Source organism: Macrobrachium nipponense, chromosome 5 (genome assembly GCF_015104395.2).
Source record: "Macrobrachium nipponense isolate FS-2020 chromosome 5, ASM1510439v2, whole genome shotgun sequence".
NCBI classification, from domain to species: Eukaryota; Metazoa; Arthropoda; class Malacostraca; order Decapoda; family Palaemonidae; genus Macrobrachium; species Macrobrachium nipponense.
In genome coordinates this window covers 137163237-137170736 of record NC_061107.1, presented here as the reverse complement: position 1 = coordinate 137170736, position 7500 = coordinate 137163237, and the positions used below count along the sequence as shown (strand labels likewise).

Genomic DNA, 7500 nt, shown 5'->3' with positions numbered 1-7500 from the left:
ATACACATATATATGTATATCATAATAATATATATATAAATATATATAATAATCCATATATATATAATAATAATAATAAATATAATATTATCATACATACATGTATATGTATATGTAAGAATTGAGCTTGCTCATAATCATTGCAACACATGTTTACACTTATCAATGTGCATGAGTTTTTTAGGTTAATATACAAATAACGTGAAAAGTTTGCTCGCTGTATACAATTATGTATGAAGCTTCCAACTTCTATCAGTGGCGGATATCATATCATCCACAGCTTTATACCATTAAAGAAAAAAAAAGACTAACTGAAATTCAAGACCACTTCTATCTCAGCCTATTGTTATACATTAATGGCATTCAATTACACCTGCTTTGAGCGGGTTAGGCCAGCACACGGTCTAGACCGTGGGCCACCACTCTGATTTTCCCAGCATCCTCCCTCGTCTGTTTGTGTAACTTTTTTGGGTTGTCTCTGGGTTCCTTCTTGGTTGGTTGTGTTGGTGTTCCTGACTTGGGAGAGAAGAGACGATATTTTTCTTGACTTAGCGACCGGTTTTTAATTCATGTATCAGATCTCGATAAAAGGTTTCTGGGATGTTTCCTTTTTTATTCATCTGTAGATTTGACTGTGTTAAGAGAGTCCTTGTATATATATAATATATATATATATATATATATATATATATATATATATATATATATATATATATATATATATATATATATATATAGTATATGCATATATGTGTGCGAATATGTATTATTGTGTAATACGTGTGTATCATTTAACGCCCTTATTTTCTTGGACTATGGCCGCCCACAACCTATCATTACGCTCTCACTTTCTAAACCCACCTCTAATTTCTGCTTCTCGTATTTCACTGGCTTTTCCCTGCGGAGTTCCAAGGTTATGATCATTAAAGAGAAAAGAATCTATTATGTTTTCATAATAACAATGTTTAATATCTCCTTAATCCTGTAAATTCTTAACATATGGTTGACGAGATTGATGCACAAAAAGGCTCATTATAATTATGTTTTTACTTCACAACGACATCAGGGAAAGACTATGAAATCTGTTCCAGGCTGGTTACGTACGTTGCCAAAAAGCGTGTTTTATGGAATTTCGAAATGAATTACTGACATGTTGAGTAATGCATATTAGTATTAATAGGGTAAACGATATTGTGTTTTGAACTTGTTATGGCTATGAAGTGCTGTCTTAGTCTGAGGACTAGTTTGTGTTGATTGCATTATAAAGGCAAATAGTTAAAAGACAAGGCGTGATGCGACCTCCAGCTTACTCGGTACACGCGCAAGATATTCCCCTCAAGCATAAATTGTAAACATTATATTCCTAACTTAACATGAAGTGGTCTTCGTAATTAATACTTATACTTAGTACTACTTATACTAATCAACTGGTTTCTAACCACGTAAATTAAAATCTAATCCTTCAGGTCAGCCCTAGAGAACTGCTGTTGATCAGCTCAGTGGTCAGGTTAAATTAAGATATAATTAACTACTTATACTAACAATAAGGATCAAATAAAAAGGATACAAATGAAACACGTTCACATAGTCTCAGTTAAGTAGAAACACAAAATAATCAAACAGACATAACCTAAATTCAGTACACCAAATGAATTAAAACATGCTAAAATCTACGGTCAAAGAGAGTCTTGCTTCACCAACAAAAATAAAAATAGATACACTCTATTGTATTAGAAATAATTTCCTGCACTGTTTAACATGCACAATATTTATTTTTTTTACTTTTTAACTCTAATAAACAAATCATAAATGTCCTATCCTAAACTTCCTATATCTTTAACTCACGTGAAACACCTTTTTCAGGCCTTTTTAAGCTCTTCCATATGGCTTTCCTAACCCCCCCCCAAACAGCAAAGTAGTTTGTAGGCCTACTCCTCGAGTAAGCAAATCCACGAATGTGAAAATGATGAGTAAAAAGATAAAGTAGGAATGGAAGCACCAGGCTTGAATGCCTTCAGCACTGAATTTCCTGCAGTGTTTAATTATTCCACTTTCATGTATTTCAACCTTGCTGTAAGCATCTAACTTTCCTTTCATAAAATAATAAATCTGAACCCGAACGCAACTGATAGCTTTGCCTTCTTTTTATGTCATACAGCAAAGGAAATTCCTCCAAGAATAAATGTCTAAAAAGCAGGATCACAAGATAACGGGCGAAAGGGTGTTTCCAAATGCGAAATTCTTTTTCCTGAGTTTGATGTCTCGAGAAACTGGTGTTGCCCTGGTAACTGCTTCCCTCAGAATCATGGTTTTGTTCTTTGCTTCATGCTCGCATCACATAAATATCCTGGGATATTCCTTTATATATGTTCTCGAGACATCAAACCCAAGAAAAGGAATTTTGCATTTGGAAACACCCTTTCGCCCGTTATCTTGTGATCCTGCTTTTTAGACATTTATTCTTGGAGGAATTTCTTTGCTGTATGACATAAAAAGAAGGCAAAGCTATCAGTTGCGTTCTGGTTCAGTTTTGTTATTTTTTGAATGGGAATTGATTTGAATATATTATAATATATATATATATATATTATATATATATATTATATATATATATATATATAGTATACTATATATATCTATCTTCTATATATATATATATATATATATACTAGTATATACTATATCCTAATATACTATATATTTATATATAATATATATTTATATATATCTATAATATATATATGTATACATATATATATATATATATATATATATATATATATATATATATATATAAAACAGTAAAAACCAATAACCATCAGGTAACCTTGCAGGTGATGGCCAGCTTCACTGATTATTATCATCCAGTATCCTCAGCCGCCCACATCACGCCCACGCTCTTCACTTTTGCCCTCATCAGCTCGCCCATCCTTGTATTGCAAAGGTCATCCATTGGATACGATTTTGACATTTCATTGTTCACAGTATTTTCATTGGTTTCTTCCTTAAATGAATTATATTTAGAAACCCACGATGTTTATGACTGAATCTTGAACACATTCGTTACAGAGCAAGAAAGTATCAACATTATGTTATGTTTTTCACATAACCAGTGTTTCTCAAGGTTCAGTTGACAAGATATTTAACTTTTAATCTTTTTTTTTTTTCTATTGTACGAGTGTCGTTTTCCTTCGAGTGGAATTCCAGTGGTTATGACGAGACAAGACGGAAACGAAGGAAAATCGGTATTTTGGATTTCTGGTAGAATTTAAAGTAACTGACTGTAAATCTCATCGTACATTATCAAAACAGTGTTAACGGTTTGAAAAGACGACTTACGTCTTATCGATAGCGTTTTGATTTTTCGAAGCTGAAGCAGCTTTGCCACTTCAGAGTGCTCTCATTCTCCAACGCGATTCATCGCTGGAATCTTGCAACTCGAAATCTAGAACAAGAAACGGTCAAGAGTTAGACTACTTTGTGATAACCTTGCCTATTAAGCAAATAGTTACGTAAGTTATCCAATACTCCCTTCCTATTATCGTGCTTAAGAAAGGTAGGCAAGTAGGACGAGCAGTCCTTTGATTATGTTATTAGCATCGATTGCCAGAGTGGTTAAGTGTAATGGATAACTTCATGGGGGAAATCTCCTGCAATTATTTATTTTCTAATATCGACTTTACTAATGGTTGCCAAACTTTACAAAACTGCAAAAGTTGGAAAGAATTGTGGTAAAATATGAACATTTTTACGAGGATATAGATAGACAGACTGCGCGTAAATGCTTTTAATGTCTTGGGTTTTCCTTAAAAGGAAAGAAAACCTTTTCCCAGGGGCCTTGGGCAAGAGCCGTGAGGCACGCGGGTAAATACCAAGGTAACTAACTGCCTCTCCACCTTCAACCACATTCTCAGCCAGATTTCCCTGCCTAATGAATAAAATCATGTGAAATTTTTAAGCGACAAACTAAATTTCATCCAGTTTTTACTTTCTTGTTCTCTTGTTCAGGCTAAACGTTGGAGTTAATTAAAATAAACATACGAGTTTCACAAATGGAACTATACGTCCCAAGCATTTGGTTATGTCAATCACAAACTGTGCATAATCTGACGTGTAATTTGTGCGTCCGTTGGTCATTTTTCTATGATAGGAACATTTGATTATTCTAAGAAATGTCTCATTTTGCTTTTTCACTTAGATTTAAGCCTAATCGCAGAAGGAATGGGACGCAGTATATTATCCTAAGATATTTCTTATATTAAAGTCTAGAAATTTTAGTTTTTGACCAACTTAACCTGTTTAAGTTAGCCTTTAGTTTTATATTTTGCTTTTTATGGCATATTGCAGTGCAATAAAACTATTCAGCTTTCAGATGACAACGCAATGATCATCCTAGCATGAAAGGTAACTTGACAAGGACCTTTCCAAACATGTATCATTGCTAAGCAAGTCCTCTAGAGTCATAAAAATTTTATCTAATTCCTGGCGTGTAAGTGCGCAATGGCTGGTGTAAATAGAATCAAACTACTAGTATATACATTATTGTAAAGACAATCATATTCTTGTGATGTAGCCATATATATATATGTGTGTGTGTGTGTGTCTGTGTCATATGTATGTATGTATGTGTATCACTTTATATTTTCCGTCAAGCATTTACTGCAAAGTATAGATATTTGTACAGGACAAATCAAGTCTTCAATAAACTATTTTTTCTAAACAATGCGATAAATAACAACCATTCAGCTTTAAAACGACACAAAAACAACCATTACCTTGACAGGTTAACTAACTACACTCGCTGATCAGAGAGAAATCTTGTTAATTGTAAATACTGTCAGCAGCGAGATGGATGCGGTATGGCGGCGCCAAAATAAAATAAACGGCAATAATTTGTAATTTTTTATTTTTTATCAGGGTTATTAGCATGATTTTTAAATCACATACAAGCTGTTTACCATTAAATCTGGTAACTACGAGAACAAGACAAAGACCATTGAGTACAATCATACTCTAATTGTGTAAAGAAAATTCCCACCACATAGTAGGCCATCGAGGGCCGTCTGTCCATCATATACACAACTTATGTTAACACATCCATCTATGTCTTGCGCCTAGTCTGATGATTCCTGGAATGACTGATGAAACGCCAGTATTGGTGAAAATGAATGTACCTTCACACGATTTTCAGATGAGCCTTTGAAGAAAGAGTGTGTAGGTACTGCTTGGCAAGCAAAATGAACCGTAAATGGCTGAGGGGACTTGACTATGTGAGAGAGCAAGAGCAATTGTTTTTGCTCTCTCACATAGTCAAGTCCCCTCATGTGGGGAACCGTGGTATTTGTAGCCCCATGTCATTTGCTGTTTGCAAAATTGCATGGAACATTATTATTATTATTATTATTATTATTATTATTATTATTATTATTATTATTTATTATTATTATTATTATTATATTATCATTATTATTATTATTATTATTCATAATATTCTCATATAAGTAAACTTTCTTGTAGATAGCAGCATCATGAAAGTCATGGACTGCTGGGCTGTAAGATGAATATTAAGCAAAGAAATATCATTAAAATAGAAGCAGTAATATAATAAGGTAGTTAAATGTTTTTATTTAAGTAAGTATTGATCTTGCACTCAAGCAGAAGTATTGGATGAGATTGAGGCAAAAACTTGTCTGAGATTGTGTATACTTAATCAAAACAGATCTTTATGATAATTGTCCTTTTTGAGAAAACAAAGGAAGAATTCCATGCACGCAATGATGGAACCTTAAAAAAAGTTTGTTATCTATCGCAAAATACTTATCAGTGAGCTTAGGAATTTTGTTGTCTTGGCGAAGTGATTAATTTTGGTTCAAAATCTTGATTGCAGAATTATACTGTAAGATTTGGTTAACAAACTGATTGCTAGAATGTTTATGAACTTTTACAGAGGCAGATATCTCCCGTATTGGTGGAGTGTGGGCATGCTGGGCACCATGCCAAGTGAGAGTATCTGGAAGCCTTGGTCAACCCACGGGCAAGAAAGGACATTGAACACGCCTCTTCAACGAAGGACTTTTCTGTTTCTTTTGTGGCCTATTCAGGAGAAAAATAATCTAAATATCTTGTCCTAGAATCGTTGACGCATATTACGGATATATTTGTGGGCGTCGTTTTGCACTTATTATAAAATTAAGTTTTACTTTCAAATATGATATTTTAAGATAAACTATCCACGTGCCAATGAACAGTCTGGAAAGAAATTAAACTTTTGGTAAGTGTCTTGAATAATTTTGACAAGGGAGTTACCCGAAAGGCAGGCAGGCAAACAAGCAGAAAAACAGACATCGAGACAAATAGATAGAGGAGAGAACAGCGAATAAGAATCCTGTTGATCAAAAGCCAAAAGGAAATTCAAGGACATATAAAACAGGATATTTGAAGATGGTGTATAACCCTGAATCACCCTAACTCTTACATGTCCTATCTTAGAAAGTTATCATGGACCAAACTTCCTCTGTTGCTTTTACTGAGATTATTGTTTATTGTTATTTCTCGAATAAGTTTAACAATGACCTACAACAACTTACATTTTGCATTGTGGCAGTGGATGTATTCAGTATGCAGGTGGTGCCATCTGGTTCTTAGATTTCACATTTCACGTTGACAGCACTTTAACCAGGGATTGCCCTGTGTTCTAAAACTTACAAACATGATCACGTGACTCCTTCGTCCAAATCCAGCTTGGATACCACCATTTGATTGAACCTGTGGGTTCATTTCCAGTGTAGGAGGACCGGTCCATAGATTGCTGATATTTAGTGAAATGCCATCAGGCGACCAACAAGGAACAGGATCGCGTGGCCCCAGTGTTGCTCATTTTTTTCTTCTTCTCCATCCTCATCATTAAACTAATAATAACTACAGCAACTGCAGTATTAGTAATAGCAGTGGTACTATTTAAAGATTTCTGTTATAAATTAGTTTCAGATGTTAGTTTTAGTGGCTAAGGGTTTTCAGTTCGCTCGTTGTGTAAAACGTTCGCTTGCGACCCTTTATAGTTAGCACCTGGAAACAAATTCTAGAAAACTACAGCACTGCGCCAGCAATGACGCAGCATAAGAAGAAAGGTGTCTTAGAACACGCCCCTCTGCATAGGCTACTTTACACTGGACGCAAGTGGTTAAAATATCGTCTTATTATTCCATGAGATTTGAAAACAAATGCCATGTTAGTGAAAATAGAGACACTGTTATTATATAAACCTATTAAGGAGAAAGAAAACGTTTATAAATGGAAATGAGAAAGGGAAGGAAAGCGGAGACCACAAACGTGTTTAGGCCTTTTTGACCATATTGTTGAAAAAGGTTGTTTACACATCACGTGGTTTAAGGTAATTATTACTGTACTGGGAAGATCCCATCTCGCAGAAGAAAGTGTTCCGAGAGAAAAATACCTCCCGGTTAGATCAGGGTCTCCCTCTCTGCTAAGACAATGTAATAT

The 7500-nt window shown here is 34.4% G+C and overlaps 1 protein-coding gene across 1 annotated transcript in view; it reads left to right on the top strand.

The window, feature by feature from the left end:
* Nucleotides 1–7500, top strand: part of LOC135215659 (uncharacterized) — a 166467-nt gene that overhangs the window by 91473 nt on the left and 67494 nt on the right. The window lies entirely within an intron of this gene.